General features: G+C 42.7%; 1 protein-coding gene across 1 annotated transcript in view; it reads right to left on the bottom strand.

Annotated features, from left to right (window-relative positions):
• Nucleotides 1-20,317, bottom strand: part of LOC120566761 (protocadherin Fat 4) — a 106,290-nt gene that overhangs the window by 78,749 nt on the left and 7,224 nt on the right. The gene's annotated exons all lie outside the window — the stretch shown is intronic.

Raw genomic sequence — 20,317 nt, 5'->3', positions numbered from 1 at the left:
AATTTGTCTCGTGATGGTCAACTGAATAGGTGTCATGATGGTTATGACATTGGGCTTTTTTTTTTTGTTCTTAGATTTGTTATACCAAACAATTAATGAATTCATTGAACAAATAACTGGCAGATAAAACGATAATGAACACAATTCAACACTCATTCATTTCATTGAAAGGAGATAAAGTTACGTACGTACATAAAATGTTAGAAAATACTATGAAAATCTGTTTATAGTACTGACTATTACATAGTATATATTAATTTTATTCTAAGCAGTATAGAAGATGCAACCCTCTGTCTTTTCTCTGAATCTGCAACGGGATAGGGATGTTTAGTTAGGAAGATAATTGCAACAGACATCCAGAACCTTCTAACGAGCCAAACCGCCGAAGCATCATACAAACAAAACACGGATCCGTCTTTGGAGAAGACAGCTAAAATTAATGGGACAATTTCATTTGAAGAGAGGTCATCTCTTAGCCGAAATAGATCTGAATAGAATCAAAAGTGCTGTTTATTCAACAGAGATACACAGAACCAAATGGAAACGTCCGCAATTAATACATACACGTCTCCTCCTTGAGTAAACTTTATTCCCATTACCAAGAGCTAAATGTATCGTGACAGATGTAAAAAAAAAAAAAATTTAAAAAAAAAAGATCTACCATTTAAATGACAAGCCTCTTCTCTCAAGCCTTTGTCTCCATGTCTCAGTTTTAAAACATTTCCCAGGATGGGACACATCTTTTCTGAATGAAGTCATGAACATTAAGGACGCCCTTGCACACATCGACCTCAATTTTTTTCAGTGTTTTTTGGTGCGTTTTTTTTTTCTTTTTTTCAACTGGCTGATGACTTTAACATACACGGATGGGTAGAATGGGTAGACGCTACTTTTTTTTCCCCTTAGCCAAACAAGGGGAAATGCCTGGGAATTACCTGTTGGACCCAAGAGATCTTTGCAAGCCCCATGCCAGTGCAAAGGGGCTGCAGTGAAAACACTCACTTTAACAAACAAAGACAGAGGCAGCTTAGGTCTCCAGGGCAAAATCCGCTCATTAATTCCACTTAGCTCAATTTTGCATGGTTTTCACTGAGCACTGACGGACAGAGTTTCCCACAAAGACATCATTGAGACATCTTCACTTCTTTGGCGAAAATCGTTAAAGTTTGATAAGACTACTGTCACGCTGCTGGAGCAGAGAAACTGCCACTCTGACCACCAATTTGGCAGGGAGTAAGATTCCGATCCGCCTCTCCATACGACAACCGAGGCTCGAAGAAAAAGACTCTTTAACACACTTTTTCCAAATTAAACGCAATATGCCATTACATCTGATTGCTGGAGTGGACTTCGCTCAGCTGGGTTAAGTTAACCATCCAAACGGTTCAGTGCTTTTTAATGTGACTTGCCAGTGTTGCCAGGAAGGACAGCAGCGCGCAATTAATTGTCAAAGGGAAAACGGAAATCCTGCAATAGGAGTTTCTAGGACAGTGCGGTCAATAAGCAGTAAAATGAGATGGAAAAATAAAGACGCAACTTTTGGGCTGAGCTGATGTGTCACAGTTCATTACTCCTTTCCTCTAATTCTGCCGTGTGTTGTTCCATCGGAGTCAGTGTGATAACTAATGGTGGAACAGAGCAGGCATCCCTTTGAAGGCAACACAAGGCTTGTGACATCTCGGCTTGGTAGCACGTAATCTCATCGGTCCCAGGCCGTGCCACTGTTACTGTAGCAAGGCAGCAGGGGTGCGCAGAGAACCGGCCGGCCTCTACGCTCGCGCACACCTCGGCTAAATCTGTCTGATTCTCATCAAACACAGAGAGGTGGAGAGCCCGAGGGAGGGGGGGAAAAACTCAAGCCCAGACTCAATTCAGACACTGCACCACACAACTCGCCTGGCAGGCAAAGCTGTCACCATTCAGTTTACTCCAGTCCTCCGAAGAGACAAGCCAGCTACGAAAACAGTCTGGTGGTGCCTTGAATCACGAGAAGGAGTGAGGGCACAGAGGAGGGGAGAGACAGGAGTGAGGTAATCTCAAGTGAATGGAATATGATAAGGGGGGGGAAAAAAAGTGTCTTTCCCAAAACAAGTCAAGATGACAATTAAAAAGGTTTCTTTTAATGGAGTTATCTCAACTTCTTTGAGGCCTTGGCAGCAGTGGGTGAGATGAATCCTTGACCTCAGTGTCTGCAAAGTTTCACTTCTCCTCGAGGGGGACAAGATGGTTTTTTTTTTTCCACCTTTTGTGTGACCCACTTTTACCACCTCTATCAGTCCACTGCGTTCGCTCCGACTGCGTTTGTATTTTTACCGCCCCCCCCCCTTCCCTGCTCGCCAAAGGGTTTAACCTCGGGTCACCACCAACTTCTTAATCAGTTCAGCACATGACCATTCCTTTCAATCCCCACATACCAGGAGAGAAGCACTCCCTGATACAGTAAATTACGATAAAGAGCTCACGACTAAAAATCGAGGGACCATATCCCCATATGAAAGCAGGGGCCCTGATACATCAATAGACAGATTTGGGTGTGGGGTGGCGGGGAGGGTCTGCGAAGCACTTCTCCAGAAAATCCGCACTTCAAAAGAAGCCAGTATTAGATTTTGGGGGGGCGTGGGATGTAAGGAGGATAGAGTCCCTCTACAAAGTCTGCCATGCCAATCCATTGTGGTCACCAAGAGAAAAGAAAGAAAAAAGAAAAAGAAAAAAAAGTGAAGGGAACCAAGATGTTAATGTGTGCGTTCACAAAAATTCTTTGAAGGATACGTCCGAGTTTCAAATAGCCTTAATGGTTACCAGTTGGCTTAGCATCATTTTGATGTCTTGAAACTAAAATTCATGGACTGTGATCTCCTACTGTCAGCGCTGCATGATTTCTGAGTGTAGGACTCTCCATTGTGTTCTCATTATGGTGCTTTCACCAAAACGTCGGAAATATGGTACTGGAGGTAGTGTTGACTGGCTGTCAAAAGGGGGGCCAGGGCAGTTTCCTGGGTCAGCCTAAGAGCCTGAAGGTTAAAGGTCAAAAAGTGCTCAGAAAGGTTGGAAGCCAAGTCAGGAGGGGTTAGAGTTCAGCCTCCGCAGTTGTATTTCTTTTTCCTGCTCATAAACCCACAGGGTCCCCCCCATTTCTGTTAAAATCACTTACAGCAAAAACTAGCGGGATCGCTTTACGTCCCACATCATCGTCTCTAATCCCTTTGGTTCAGTGTGTTCTTTTAATCTACGTGAAAGATTACACATTTAGCCGTAATAAAATAAGCATGGCGTGCAATGTCAGACCCCAGGATTATGTCGGGTGGATGACAAGTTCTGTATCTGTTTCGTATGTAGAAATAACAAAGCGATGACGCTTGAAGGTCAAGATCCGGACCGAGTTTGCACCGAACAGCGCTGCACTGCATTCTTCAGAATCAAATCAGGTTCCAAACTATTTTTGGCAATCCTTGGCAATATATTGGTTGATGTTTTGAAACACACTGGAAAACACACTACCAGAAATGATTCCATCCTTCGCGCATACTGGACGTCTGCCCAGACTAAGCCCACATACAGTATTTATCAGCAGGGAAACAGAGCCAGGGCTTTCTTCAAAGAGAAGCCTTGATAAGAGTGACCCGATAACCTACAACCTAGACGAGTGTACTACACACTCTGATGAGTGGCCAGGGCTCTTTGGCTGACATGAACTTGTAAAAACAAGAGCAAGTGCTTGAGAGCAGCTTGACCAGTATTGAACTTGCGTTTTATGAAGATGTTTTTGCAATAACAGCAGCCAATATGCTAATATATTCTGCCGTTGTTTAGAATCTAGACTATATTTTATTCTCCTAGTATTTCAAATGGCCACGTTTAATGTGATCAGTCCTACGTAGAGGTATAAAGTAGCACAAATGGAGATATGCAATTGAAGTACAAGTACCACAAAACTGTACTTACATGGGAGCACTTGAGAAAGCGTATGGAAAGAGGAAAGTGTATCCTTAGTGATTAAGAAATGGCACTGATTATTACAGTAAAAGGCCAAAAGTACGAGCGTAACCCCTACTTGAGAATTGCGGTGAGGCTCCCTGTTTGGCCCGGGACAGATACAAGTGAAGAGCACTCTTCTGCAAATGAAGATGACAAACAACCTCTGCACTCACAGGCGATGGGACTCAGAGGGAGGGTGTCAGGGGTCAGAGAATGAAACGGCAACACCTCTGCAGCCACTTGACAGGATGAAAAAAGAGCGGGAGACGGGGGCGGCGGGGTGTTTGAGAGAGGGTGGGAGTAGCACTTGAGGCCAGAATGGAAGACACAAGCCTCCCAGCAGCAGCAGTCAGAGGCAAGGGGACACAGGGGCTACTGTTCCCATTGAGGTCTTTGTCTTCCAGGCGCTCTCTTGTTTTTCCTCAGCAAACCGTGGGTACAATGAAGGCGGCATGCTCCCCTCCCCTCCCGCAAAGGGCTGTCAATACTGGACCTATCAGACCCTGAATGGCCGAATCAGCCTTCCCATGAAAATCAAGTCAATGACCTGCTTCCCCTGGCTCTCCTCCTTGTGAAGTGGGTGACAGCTATAATTTCAATAAGTAAAACAGAGGGAGAAAGACAGAGAGAGCAAGTAAAGAGTAATGGAGAGAGAGAGAGAGGGAGTTTTCTCACATGTTGCTGAGGGGACTTTGCCTCAGACTCGGCATCCTCATATAAAATGCATTAATTCCTTCGCTGTGAGCTCACCGTAAATGATGTGATTGTGGCCAATTCGACATACTTTTCCGAGCTTCCCTGAGCGCCATTAAAAAAAAGGAAAGAGAAAACATGATGCTGGGAATGCTAAGACAATTTTGAACCAAACATTTAACTTCAGCCTTCTGACCCAATCAAGTGGAAGAGAAGACAGGCTTTGTCCACCTTGGCCCATCCAAGAAAAGTTAGCCAGGGGAGGGGGGGAAAGGAGGAAAAGAAATGTAAGGATTTTGCCAAGCTTTTGTCACGCCTTAAGGACTGGCTTAGTCAATTGCTGTCAGATCAAGAAGACAGAAAGGAAAACAGCCATGGTTGCCTTATATAAAAAAACACTTTCTCTCGCAGCCAAGTTGGGAGAGTCCCCATAGACAGAATTACACAGTTACTTTTAAAGGATTTGCATTTAAAAGATTGCGTACAGGCCTGAATGCGGGTCGTTTCCCCGTGACCATAGAAACACAAGAAAAGGTGGAAAATTCAGTCCGCTGAACTTTAAACGACTTTATTAAAGTGTCACTAATCAGACGTGAAAGACACAAGGTTTTAGTGTTTGGGCAAACTTACAGAAAAAAAAAAAAAAAAACCATAATGACCTTAAGAGCATTACTTTGAAAAGCCTTGTTGATGTCCCATTCCATGATAAAGAAAGGACCATTGCTCACGTCAGGAAAAAATTAATATCCAAAATATTCCAAGAATTCGACTTAAGCATTGTGCTGAGGAATTCTGATATCAGGCCATGAAAGTTAGAATAACAATCCCTTAATACCTGCCTCTTGTATCATTTTGTAATTTTATAACAATTTTGTATAGTTTGTGCCCACATTAAGCAGGATATGCCTTTACATTTAAATACAGGACATCCAAGCCTCAATGAAAGTATTTCTGGATCCAGACGACAATTGAGAGAGCCATTGAAAAAGTCACGAGCCGTGGAAATGTAATCTTACACTTTTTTTTTATTTACAAATTGCCAATGATTCAAAAACTTTCTGGCATGTATTCCCCCCCCCCCCACCCCGCCCCCAGAAAAAGACAAATTCCTAAGCAGAAAATTGCTACCATTACAGCGTAATGGGATAACAACCCAAAGAATAATCCCTCGCTAACAATGGCGAGGTCTGAAAAGCCTCCTGTGAGTCCTGTTTGGTGTCTGCCAGGAGAGAGCTGCATTTTACAGCCACCAACCGACGATGTAATCGCCGCTCAATGGAAACCTGGAGGGAGAGAGCCTCCGCACGGGGGTCTCTATCCCCTCCTTCCATCTATCCATTGATCTATCCATCCCATCCCCTAAAGAAATGGGTAGACCTCATTTCCATCAAACGCCAACTGTGTGAAGGGGTTGGGGGTCTTATGATCGGAAAGAATACAACCGCAACAAGACAGGAAGAGAACTGAGAAAAGGAGGGGAGTTTGGGGGGGGTTGGTAGATGAATTAGCATCGGTGCTACATATTAAAAAGAGCCTCTGATCTTCCAGGCTGGTCCTAATCATATACAACCTAAATGAATCATCCTGGGACTTCTCCCAAGTTCACTTCAGTGCAAGAATTAATTAACACGAGAGCGAAGAGATGGATGCAGAGCAGCGGGAAAAACAACAATGTAAACAACCCCAATAATGGGCTGTTGATTGCAAGGGGCTAATTTGTGTCATAATGATATGAATTTGATTTTGTGAACCGAGCAGGATTAATGAGGGAGACAAAAACGCTTTCTTTTTTTCGTTTTTTGAGGATGAGAGGTTTTCAAATGAGCGTGGAAGGGATGTTGGTACTCTTTTCTTCTTTTAAGCTAAATCCTGAATAATCTGCGCTCACCATTGTGCAATATGCGCAGGAACGACAGATTTTTGGCTCTATGAGCTGCAACACTTCTAGTAAGAAAAGCTGCCAACCAATATCACCATTTTGACTTTGTATATACGCAAATCTTAACTCTGTAACTATAAATGTACTGTATGTATGCTTTGGCTTTTTGCAATCCTTGCTTGCAAGTCACCGTAGGGTTTGGATCTTTGGGTGTATTTGTCCTTCCAGGTAGCCATTGGTTTCCATTAATTTCTGTACAGTTTAAAATGGAATTAGATTAGAGAATGGCTGCCTGAAATGGTTTGCAAAATGATGAGCTATGATGTGTAATGATTTGTAAATGAGCTTAAAGATGCAAAACCAATAGCACTGTCCTAGGGTAAATATTTATTATATATGTGCCACAATTATGACAGGATTGTAAAATGTACAAAATTGTAAAAAGTCAGCCCTTAGCAGTATTGTTAAACCCTACAATTCCCAGAGATGACTTGTTCAACAACACAACACACAGCAATTGAACTGTATTTAGGTCAAACTGCTTTTAAATTACATCAATAAAGGAGAGAGAATACCAACATTTTAATGTATTTGTATTAAAATTCTGTCGTTGGACAACACCAGGCATCTACAGTAAATTCCAGAAATTTAAAATCAGAATATATACTTGGCGTCAATGTCACATCCAGTTTATACTTCAACATTCTCCGTCGTAGTAATCTAACCGGGCATTGAAAGAGAAGGGGGGATATAGAATCCCAACTCTTATGAGAGACTGGAGTCGTCGTCGTGTTAATACCAAACAGCACCATGTCCACGCAGCCTCCATATGGAGTCGAACACCGGGGGCAGACGGGGCATTTTGACAGTCAAGGGGATCAAACTGGTTCCATATGACCACAGCTGGCATTACTTCAGGCCTGGGGCAACTACGGCTTCCTTACAGCCCGAGCAGAGGTCTCGTGCTAACTCAACTTCGGGGGGCGCGTATAAAGCCTGAGAATAAATCTTGAGTTTCAAAGACGATTCGAAACCTGATGCCCATGCCCTATTCCTTGTTGATTCCCATGAGGAGAGTTTCATTCCCAAAGAGGGTACTCGGAATTCAAAAGGGAAAAACTTCTTACTGTAAAAAAAAAAAGAAAACTCCTACAGACAAAGCTACTATGTGGAGAATTTTGAATATCAATGTCCCAAGACATTAAAGAGATTTGTGACAGCATAATATGATGAAATCACACATCAGGCTGGAGAACAGTTTTGTGAATGAGGTTCCATGAGTGTGTAGGCACGTTTCTCAACAGAGTGAAAACGCTTCATAAAAGAGCGCCAAAGTGCTGATCTCCATAGGCAGGCCGACGAGGGACAAAGAGAATATACCGCACTGTTTTACGGCTCGGCCTGCAGCGAGGCATGATGGGAAGTAATAACCACATCATTACCAACAGCGCCTCAGCCTTGTTAGACGTCAGAGGAATAAAGGAAGCATGCAGAGTTCACACTCGGGCTGCCAGTCTACCGCACTGTCGGACCCTGTCGCACATTTGCTCACATGTACATATACACAAACATTTATCGGCCCGATGAAACACAATTGCACTTCCTAGAAGAGCATATTCACACAAACACACACTTGAGAGACACACATAGCTGGTTGTTTAGCTGCCAAGACGAGAGGCACCGTTTCCGCTCAAGTTCTGCCAAGACGGGGCGAAGGTCACTGGGAAGTCTCTGAGAGTGTTGCTTTCCATTGGATCACTCGCTCATTATCAAATAACGGCATCAAATGGCACGAAAGCTCTGCAAGATCATGTGTAAATCTGCAAGAGGAGGGATTAGCACCGAGGCAGCTGGCGTGCTGGATGGCTGCAGTGGTTTTAGGGGAAGATGCAAAGACACATGCCTGCTTTCTCCTTCCTGCACGTCTGGGATTTCTCTTCTGCCGCTGCCTCTCTCTCTCTTTCTGCAATCTTTCTGTTCAAAACGTTGAAGTCTCTAAGCCCAAGCCTTGACAACCCTGGTGACATCACTAGGGTTATTTTTACACTTGACAAAGCTCCTCCGGAGTCCAGAGCCACGGAGACATAATAATGTCATCAAAGATAATTGTTTTCATAGGCTGAGCCTGCCCCATGATCGGTAACGTAATATTGATGTGTACAGTCAGTGGGGTTTCCCCTTAAAATCTCATTAAATTAAAAATGAAAAAATCTGCCAGTGCAGAGAAAATATTTTTTTAAAAAAGTTTCCAAAACAAATCATCGGCTTTCAGTATTTCATAAAACCAAGATTTATTTTTCTTGATTCTGTGCAGCTATTTAGTCGTCTTTATTCTTCTTTCATAGATACTGACATTATTTTAGTTAATTTATTAGAAACAGGTTTCGATTTTCTTACTGCTCAGGAGGATTTACAATTATAGAGAGAAATTACTTGTAATTTATAGAGTTTTGCAGTGGAAAGAGCATGTTGATACAGATTTTGAGGGAGCTCCGTATAACTTGCATGTGTTGTGTTGTTGTACACCCCCCCCCCCTTCTCATATACCCACAGGCTTCTTTACTCAAGTCTGTGGACCTCAGTGCAAGTGAAGCCCCAACAGCAGCAGGAGATAGAGACACAATGTAATATCTGATCACCCTGCATGTAATACCATAAGAACACAATGTCCTCGGAGGGAGACTTCATTACAATCTGTCCATCAACAGCAGGCCAGCAAAGTTTAGACAAAGTTTGGATGATTCCTTTTTCGGTGGGCTGTGTTTTTACTTCTTCATCTCGGGGAGCTATACGTGTCAGTGCCAGAGACGCCAAGCATGATAACTGCAGAAAAATGAGGAGAGGGCGCCAAGATTTGGTAGATTGTGCATAAAAGTATGCAAGAACAGTACGGTTTAAGGCTGAAAGCATGTACTGTTATATGAAAATATGCACGTGAGCAACCAGACACACATGCACACACACACACACACACACACACACACACACACACACACACACACACACACACACCAAGCAATGCATACAAAGTCAGAATAGCCCAGTGTTTGAAAGGAAAGACCATAAAGTCAACTTTCAGAACAGCACTTTGTTAAATTACACCTCAACATCCACACACAATAGAGCCTGGTGAAATAAGGCCACTTCATCCATTTGCATAGGAAAATCACAGAGTGGGCAAAAAAGAGAAGACATAAAAAGGGTAAAAATAGCACACTGTCAACGAATGTAATCTAAACCAGAGCTCCAGCTCAGAGCTCAAAAGAGTCACACTTTCCTTTTGTTTGCAGCTTGAGATATCACCAACTTTAATAAAAACAGAGCCAGGGAGGGCGGCTCAGGTACCCCAATTGTGAGCGAGAGCCTGAGACACGTTGACTGGATGCGCACATCGCTGCCCAGAACCCTTACCAGCTGCTTTCAATTAAACAGGCCCAACCGGAGAGGGGAGAGGAAGGCCACATTCACCAAAATGGCTAGCTATTTCAAGCCAGGAGTTCTTTCTGCTCTCTGTTTCTGACAGCAGATCAGTTGTTCGAAATTTGTGTAAACACAGTGTTTTGTTTGCTATGCAGGGCCAACCCTTGCTCCCTGCCATGCAGAGTCTGACAGTATACCATGCAAGATGGAAATGTTTGAATTGCAAAGCTTGCATCCAGTGTGCTCTATGATATTTCAGTGAAAAAAAAAGATGCTTTAGGATTATTGCTTTGGAAATACAGAGCAGCCGCGCCAGCATCTAGCCGACTCTGATCCAAGAATCTCCTTGAATGAGATAATCATCCTCCAGAGTGAGGCTCATGCTCTGCAGTTATTGTCTTGGTCACCACAAGCTATTTTCCCGAGACGTTCCACTGGGCTGCGTGCTCCAACAACCACAGGCTTTCTGCAAAACGACCCATGGGAGGATGATGTGTACAACGAGCAGGGAAAGTCTGTGTGTTGAGGAGGTTTTGTAAATCAACAACGCTGCACAGACACACCTGATAAAAAGAACCTGTCAGTTTAATAAAAGCTTAATGGGTCAGTTCATCCAAAAGACAAAAAAAAAAAAACACAAACTTTCCACTTATAATATCTTATAATGCAGATTTGGCATTTGGCCAGTTTTGGAGCTATCTGCCTCCCTTAAAGTAGAATTGGATACAGAAATCCTCAAAACCTGGGCATATAACCTCAAAACCAACTGCATGTGTAGATACCACGGGACGTTTTTAGTTAGGTGAACTGACCCTTTAACCTGAGGTTTTCTTTTTCTTTTTTCCCCCCTTAAGCAGCTCTTAGACAGCATCACGTATACTCTGTAAAACGTCAGCTCTTTAATGAAGATATATGATGCTTACGCTGAGGGAAATATTTAAACCCAATACTTTTTTATGGCTGCATTATTGCAATACATGAGAATGTCCAAGGTGATTAGCCTCGTGTATTTGGCATTTTTTGGAAACTAGAACCTCCACTAGAATTTAAAATAAAGTTCTGTGGTTTTGAACAATGTTCAGTGGCCCAGCATGACTTTGGAATTAATTGCCCACCGCTGGGTTGATGGGGCTTTAGAGTTAAATAACACTACACGTTAACTATACCTACCTCTTTACAAAAGAAGGGTATAAAGGATTTAATTTTGTTTTCAAAAAAGGAACAAAACAGCTTTAATGAGGGGAAAACTCCATTAGATCACACTTGATAGGTCAATGGATTTTCATTGTCCGAGCCAAGGCCAGCAAGCTTTCAAATGAAGGGCATGCACAGAATTTACGACTGACACTCTTAAATGATTCACAAAATCTAACAACTCGCATAGAAATGGAGTGCTGTATAAGTCACACAGGGGACATTTTGAAAGCTGAAATATTGCAATTCCAAAATTGAAAACAGCTGCAAAATCGACTGTGGCTTGGCTTTTTTCTTTTTTTTTGAGTTAAGACCTGCACAGCAGAGCAAGCGAGGAAAAAAAAGATTGTGAAAGCTTGAAAAGCAGCAATCACAACAACACAACAAGAAAACATAAAACTTAAGCTCTGTACAAATGCTAAATCACAGTATGGTCATAACCTCTTAATAAAGTAAGAGTGTGTGCTGCACACAGAGCGGGAGCTACGGTGCATCTCCTGATGGAAAACTCATAAAATAAGAGGGGAGATAACAATAACATCGGCTCTCGCTCTCTGGTGCCAGTCTATCTTTGCTTGTCTCCCGCCTCTGACACTAAAGCCCTACTCCAGCCCTGCCTCCCCTGCTCCCAGCTCAAACCTCACTCTCCCCCCCACCCACACACACACACACACCTTCCTTCCCTCCCTCTTTTTCCTCTCTCCATCTCCCATCTAGGTCCTAAATTATCCGTCCGGGCTGTGGGAGATACCCCTTCCTGCCCGGGGTCGCTCGTCTTACCGCAAGCTGTGGAGCTGAGGTGTGTGTACGTGTGTGTGTGTGTGTGTGTGTGTGTGTGTGTGCGCACGTTAGAAGAGTGCTGATGCAGAAGCGCACAACCTATGTGCCTTCTCGTTTGATGTCCCTGGAGGTGGGAGGATCTGTGAAGGAGGTGACCGCACTAAATGTCACTTTGGAGGTGCCGTTGATGGACGGCCAGCGGGAAGTGAGATGTGCAAAAGAGCAGGAGCTTGCTCTTTTTTATCTCTTTATAAGACAGAAAGCAGAGACAGAGAGAGAGAGAGAGAGAGAGAGAGAGAGACAGGTCAGCGAGGCAGCACAGTGAAGTTCGAGCTCTGAAAACAATGGAAATTTGCTGTGTGTGTTTCTGCATGTGGATGTGTTTGAGTGTTTGTTGATGCTAGAGAGCTCGGTAAGTCACGTGTAAGAACAAATCATTCTGTAGCTGGGATCCATTATTACCGCAGAGAGTATCTGCCAAAATCAACCCTCCACTCTCCCTCGTTCTCTCTACCTCCCTTCGTTTTACAAGTGAAAGAAGTGGAACATTAGTTTTTTTGTTTTTTTTTTCAAAGCTGGAAAGACTTGGGCATATTTTATGGTCCCTTCATAGTCAAAGCAGTGCAGAGAAAGTGATGAAGAAATCTCTGAGATGTAGTCATACTCAGGCAAATATTAATTTCCCTGTGTAGCTCTTGCTCAGGGAAAATGTGCGACCCAAATCATAGCTGTACCTGATCATTCCCTCTTCAACTACTCCCAATCAACCTTCCTGCGGTTGAGTGACTACAAAGCTCGGAAACTTTAGATCACAGCTTCTGATGGACCTGTCTGATTGCGCTTAAAGAAATCCCTCCCTCATGGTACAAAAACGGTAAACGGCTCCCTTTTGATCACGCCTGATTCTGCGTACAGAAGGAGAAAGGCATTCCCAGCGGAGATTAATACTATTTCAGTCGCACATTTGGTCCGAGCATGTGTGCCTAAGACAGAGGAATGACCCCTCCCAAATGAGGCATGACAATCAAAGTCACAGAACAAGAGAAATGTATCTCTGATGTGAAAATAAACCTGATGATGCAAAACTCCGCGGAGCATGCCCAGCTCTGGCCACATTCATTTATTATTCTAACCCAAGGCATTGACTTTGCATGAGGCAGAAAGGGGGCAACAAAAAAAAAAAATGTGAAAAAAACGTCTGCGGACAGTCAACCGCAGAGCTGAAAGACTTTTCTTTTAATATACATGCACATTCCCTTTATAAACATAATTTAGCGGCAAACCGAGTTTAAAAATAGAGAGTGTAAATAATTTTAGTTTGAACCTGTTTAGAGTAGCAGCAGGGTGGAGTTACCACTCCAGGACAATTCAGTTTGCCACAGAAGACAATGAGTGCTGCAAAGTCAAGACAATGTGATTGAAATCTCAAAAGGTAATTTTGTATACTTTCACTTGAGTTTACTTTTACCAGACCTAACAAATATTTAGATTTGCAATGACCCCTGAGCTAGGTCTGTGCATTGAACATGGACAGAAATGTGTCCACAGCAGCATCAAAATGCCAAGTACCAACAGCTGGGATTCAGTGCCTGGTCAGATACAGAATTGTGGGTTAGGGTTAGGGTTAGGGGTTAGGGTTAGATTTTTTTAGTTCCTGACATAAACCAAATTTTTAATTTTTTTTTAATAATATTTCATAAAGCAACGTCCTATAACTGCTTGTTCATAGGCGGCATTTACTTTTGGTCTCCCGACAAGATGTCACAACGCAAATTTGAGCGGTCACTAGATGAGTTTGAACAAGAAAGAAACCCTATATCTCTTACCCCAAATTATGTTTAATGTTTCAGACTTTCCTCTAATCTTTTTTTAGATGATTGTCAATTGCTTTGAAGTTCAACTGGTCACAAGCATACCTTTCTTAATTTTAAAAGGGTCGAATATATAAATATATCATTAGAAAATATCTGTATCGAAAAGTAGGCATAAAACTGGCAGTAGTATTGACACATTTTTTGGGGGGGGTGGGGGGGGGGCTTTTCCCTTTATTAGTAGTAGAGACATAACCTGACTCCACCAGATGGATTGCTTCACATTTGCTCGGCATATCCATCTGGGAACTTTCCGTTGGAGAACTTTTGGGAATTGGCGAAAATACTGGTTAGCTGATTGGATAAACCATCTGTCTATCACCACCTATGTTGGTAATAGACGGGCCAAATCAACCAATCAGATCAAACTCTTGCCGAAACCAGTCGGGAGAAGAGCAAAAACATCTTTTCCTCCGAGAAAAGCCTACAATGGTGTTTTTTGCTCTTCTTTCAATGAAGGAATACTTTCTAATTTGGATAAAACTTGTGCGATAGCTACGCTCATCTCCTCCGTGGAAGCTGCCATGTTGTTTAGACTAACAGTCGCTTCTCGTTGCGTCACACCTAAACTCGCCTCAAAACCAACGCTGATTGGTCGGTCGTTTGGCGAACGGCTCCAAATTTTCTCTATCTCAAGCAGTGTTTGGAATAACGCCGTTTAAAAGAACGGCTTTAGGTAACGGCGTTATTTTTTCAGTAACGGGGTAATCTAACTAATTACTTTTCCCGTCGTTATAACGCCGTTAACGTTACTGGACGTTCAATGCGGTGCGTTACTAGGCATTGATTGAATAAACTGTGTAATCCAAACGCACCCCTGGCTCGCAGCTAGTGAGGAGGTGGGTTAATAACGAGGTAAGCGATTATGATTGGCTAAGGCAGAGTCATGTTTCATGGTAGCCAATCAGAGCCAATGTTTTTACACACATGCCAGCACACGCGCCACATACACACAACAGCTAAACAGATTCAGCAGAGATGGCGAGTCAGGAGCAATCCGATGAAAAATTGGCGTTTTCAAGGTGGAGATATAAGCACTACTTCTAATCCATTGTGGTCAAAGGCAAGAACGTGCATGTAATGTGTACATTATGTCCAGGAGCGAAGACTTTGTCGACATCCGTTGTAAGCAACTCTAATTTAATGAAGCATCTCACAACGACACACGCATCTACAAAGCTAGTGGCCAAAACCAGCGATACCTCCACCACAGACGATAGCTCGCCATCCACTAAGCAAAGAAGGACTCAGAGCAAAGTCCTCCAAGCAGCAAAAGCTAGATCTGTCTGCCTCACAACAAGAACCTATGACACAGGCTGAAGTCAACCGTATGATAGGCAGGTATGTTGTTAAAGTATATGTGTCATATAAGTTTATATGGTGTAACTGTTTACTTTTCTTACCAAGATAATACTTGAAGTGCAGGATAAACCTCTTGCTGTCTGTCGACGTGCTATAAATATCGAAAGTTATGTACGTTAAACACCTGTCTGTTCTACTCATTTCAACCGACTTGTGAAAACAGCTAAAAAAAATCCAAATTCTTTGACATATAGCAACTTTTTTTTAAAGTAACGCAAATAGTTACTTTCCCTGGTTACTTTTATTATAGAGTAATTCAGTTACTAACTCAGTTACTTTTTTGAACAAGTAGTGAGTAACTATAATTAATTACTTTTTTAAAGTAACGTTCCCAACACTGATCTCAAGATGCCAGACTGATCTGCGAGTAGAAAACTGGAGCTGGCGAGATCAGGACGGTCTCACGAGGCTAGTAGAGACAGTGGATAGACATGAAAGGGGGAGAGAGATGGGGGATGACACGCAGCAAAGGGGAACAGGTCAGATTCGAAAATGCATCAATGCAGGACTCGGCCAACATGGGGCGAACGCTCTTACCGCGTGAGCTAGAGGCCGCCCCGTATTGACACATTTCTAACAATATCCAGCCCGACCTAGGTCATGAGAGACTCCTCTTCCTTCTCTACCGGTTTATTAAAGCAACACTATGTAACTTTCGGGTAGCACGAGTTGTCGTTCCAATGAGACAACCTGTAGGGCTATAAGTTATATAGTGTTGCTTTAAAGGGATCATGTACTGTATGTGTATACCATTTTTCTAATCACGCACGATAAAGTCTTAAACTTGAACATTTTGAATCTTCAGCAGGTTAAAACAAATGCTGAACATGACAAACAAGCAAGCAACACAATAAGGTGACTTCATGTTGGCGAGAGACTTCGCCATGGATAAAGAATTTCACTCCACAGTCACTTGAGCAGGTAACCAGCCATGTACAAAGATCTGAATCTCTTCCGAAAACCTGCCTGGCTCGTCAATGTACCGAAAACTGACTGGCGAATCGTGGGATTTAACAGCCTTTGTGGCTTGTGGCCAAAAAAAAGTTAGTTTTGCTCTTTCATTACTAACCTGACACTTGGCTTAACTTTAAAGAACATGGCACAGCAGAACAATATGACCCTGCTCCTGACCTCTCAGCCCCGAGTTTGACAAATGCGTAGTGAGCTGTGCCAGTCGCTGCTTTCTGATGAGAAGAAAAAAAAAATTTCAAGACATGGTGAAATGTGAGACGGCTTGTTATACAACTCCAGTTAAAACTTAAAGCTATAAGAGCTCTGTAGAAAAACACAAAAGCACCGTCACTTTAATGTTCATCTGAAGTGGTCAAATGTGCTGGAGAGCAGCCGTAACTGCTTTACACTTTTCCAAACAAAGTTACACTGTGCCACAAAATAAATGGAACAAGACAAACACTAACAAACAGTCTCGTGTAATAAAAGGAGGACATAAACCGCTGGCATCATGGGGCTCAGTTTGAATCTGCACAATAGCAGTCACAAAGTATCCCGATGATCTAATTTGACAGTAACATAATCATAATAATCTAAATGAAACTGAATTATTTTGACTGTGGTTACCATTTAAAGTGTTCCTGCACTTGAGAAAGAGTGTGAAGTTGTGGTCAGTGTGTGTGTGTGTGTGTGTGTGTGTGTGTGTGTGTGTGTGTGTGTGTGCGTGTGCGTGCGTTTGGAAGCATTTGCTTGCACGCATCTATGCATGAGCGAATGTTTATCCAACTTTTATGGCGATTGTCTCGTAAAAAACGGACAGGCGCTCTGGGACAACATGCACTCCTCGGCACCGGCTCACCCACAAGTTCACCCGGAGCGACCACCTACCAGGAGGGTCTGAGCAGATGCTAACCTCCACAATGACCATTTCAAAAAGGCGTGTCCAGACGGATTACTGCATGAATTATTACCTTGGTTATGGCTGGACTGGACTGTATCCACCCTTTCTCAAGCACATGTGCACACCCACTGAGACACACTCGAAAATTCACAATTAGACCATGAATTACAATGCACAAGGAGGCAGTTTGTTCTGCATCATTCGTCTTCCAGTTGTTGTAAAATGTCCCTTCTGAGGATCATGAAATTTTAATGCTAAGCTTGTGTATGATTTGAATGTAATCAAAACTGTATTCTTTTTCTGTTCGGTTTGCTTCGACAAAGAACACTAAATGCTCCGCGGGTGGGGCTATCAATATCACTGTTCGACCTTTCTCCGGAAACTGTAGTCATCAATATTTCAGTTTTTAATAATACTCTCACGCACAGATACAAATACACACACAAAAACCAGCATCCGTATCATCTTGTCCAGGCGTCCAGTACATGACCTTAACCTCCCTGCCTCGTTTACCTGGCTGGCTTTACAGGTTATATCTCATCCTCCATCTTCTCTACAACCTTAATACCGCCTCTGATGTCCTAGTCATATTTCCTTTCATGGTGGAGGAGGTTCGGCATCACCAAAACACAGAGAAAGCAAAGGAGGGAATGAAAGAGAGACAGAAAGAATAGCAAACTTTCAAGTTGGTTGCCAGTGAGATTTATGAATCAGACCGATCCACAACACAGAGAGAGAGACACAAACAGGTTCCCGGAGACACAAAGCAGGCAGGCCGACACAAAAGAGTTGCAAAGACACAAAGATATACAACTTAACAAAGAGAACGGTGAATATAACAGAGATTTCATAGCAACAGACAGCAACATTCCCTGACTGTGATGTCCAAAAGCTCTGGACAGGGAGATCTCTTGCTCCCACTTGCTTAGGACATGATCAGGAGCATTAACCTTGGCGTCTTTCATCCCATGATTCCTTGCAACGGTGCCTGTGTCTGGCCCTTCCAGGACCCTTCCTTAAAGAGTTTCCCGTCCACCCCTCCTTTTCCTTCATTCCCACAACTCCCAATAACACCGTCTGACATGTCCAGAACCCTCCCAAGCCCTTTCTTTCTTCAATCTCACAACTCCAAACAGCTCTACCGTGCGTCCCTCACTGTTGAGGAGAGGGGAGGAAAGCTGGCTGACAGGGGCATCCATACACACTCCTAAATCTGCCAAGGCAAGACGCTGGCACAGACAAAAAAATAACAAAAGCCTCCCGATCTGCAGCCGGGGCTGCGCAACACTTTATCTGCGAAGGCAAAACAAAGGAAGGCCTGTTGAACACTCCGACTGTGTTTACTTTCAAGGGGGAACAATGACTTTAAGAGGAGGGGGTAAGGACTGATGTGGCACTTGAGGGCCTCTCCTAAAAAACAGCACTTCATTTTGATTCACAGTGAGTTTAAGAAAACAGTTGCAGCAGACGGGCCTATAGGAGCTGGAGGGATTGAATGTGAGGTGGCAGATTAAGGGAAGAGTACAGAGGTAAAGAAACAGAGATAGTCGTGGTGGCAATGAAGAAAAAACTAATCTCTTTTTTTATCCCATGGTTGTATTTCGTTTTAAAAGGAATACTCCACCATAAACCTATCTTTTGGAGTAGGAAACAGGTTTTCAAAGGTGACTAAAAGATTTAGCAATTACATTCACGTTTGTTGGTCGCAAATGACAAATGTAAACAGCTGAAAACACCAGAAACTTATGCTGCTATTCACATCCCAAAAGACCAGACAAGTAAAATAAAAAAGTCACAACTACATATTTTGGAAAACAAACTTTTGAGAAGATAAAAGGGCATGGTTCTTTTTGTTTGACATGAAAACAGAATCACCATTTAACTACCTATCATCACCATTTAACTACCCATCATCACCATTTAACTACCCATCATCTGCCAAGCCACAAACGTTTCAGAGTCATATTTTAAGCCTACAGGTTGTAAGTGTTAAATGAATTAATTAGTTTTTTTTTTTCTGGTGTATTCTTTTAAGACTTGCCGCTATACCTTTTGGCTTTAACCTTTGCATTGTTCCCTTTTCTAGTATCATCTGCAACTAAAGATCATTCTTCTTGGAAAATCAACACATGAACCTCTCTAATTGGCTAATAGCTTTCAAGCACATCGCACTTCTGCTCGTATCCCAGTCGATGAGGTGCAGGTGTTTTGTCTTCAACACCTGCTGTCACATCACTGATCAAGTTGTGGCCAAAAGTGGAACCGATACTTGGAAGTTTCAGCTCATGGAGGGCAGTGTGCCTAAGGAGATTCAGTGGGGATTTACTCAGTATGAGTTATGGAATGCTTCTCTTCACCTCTAAACGAGGACATAAGCAGGATGCGATGAATCAAAACTTGGAGTGAAATAATAAAAAAAAAACATCCTCCTGAACACTGTGAATGGAATTTGGATTCCCCAACAATAGATGAATCTGCTGCCAAGAGATTTTTTTCAGCAGCATCTTTATCTGGATCAACTATTAAGAGGAAGAAACACAAAGATTTCTAGGAAATTAGGTCATTTGCATGACATTCCAAACAGAGGCTGCTGAAGTAGAATAACCAAATATGATCATCTAATTTTCTGGAAAAGCCTTGCACGACCGCTAGTTGGCTAAAAGAAATGCCCATTGCACATCATACATGACCCAGATGTGAGATACAAGCCGCATCCAGTCCTGTAATGACAGATCTAATCAACACTCACTGACAATGAAACATTCTAAGATGCCAAGAAGGTCAGGTAAAAAAAAAAACACAATCCCCTCTCTCCCCTCTTTTCACTGCAGGTCCAGCAGGGTCCTGAGTTGTTTAAGATCACAACCGTCGATAACGCATGTCCAGACAAATTCTCTTTGTTTGAATGTATCCAAAACATCACACTTGGTGCATAGAAGAAGAAGAAGAAATGCCAACTTTCCCTCATGCATCCAATCAATGGGGAGAATGGGAAATGGAGAATGTGAAAGGGTCACAACCCCAGGGGTGGAAATAATCCCCCAGTTGCTACCGGGTATATGGTGTATAAACACTGCATTGGAAAAACATTATTCTAAGTCTGAAGGTTTACACTATTGTACCACACAATCCTTAGAGATCCCCATTGACAGAGGAGGTACAACTACTATGAATATGACCATTTTTGTTATTTAAAATATTGCCATAAAGACGACTGCCTGTTGACTTTCAGCACAAAACTGGTCCACATTTCCAAATGTGCAAGGTCATTTGAATTCCTCCAAGTTATTA

Source organism: Perca fluviatilis, chromosome 10, assembly GCF_010015445.1.
Source record: "Perca fluviatilis chromosome 10, GENO_Pfluv_1.0, whole genome shotgun sequence".
In the NCBI taxonomy this organism is placed as follows: Eukaryota; Metazoa; Chordata; class Actinopteri; order Perciformes; family Percidae; genus Perca; species Perca fluviatilis.
Note: the sequence above shows the minus strand (reverse complement) of the source record. Positions and strands in the feature narration are given on the sequence as shown.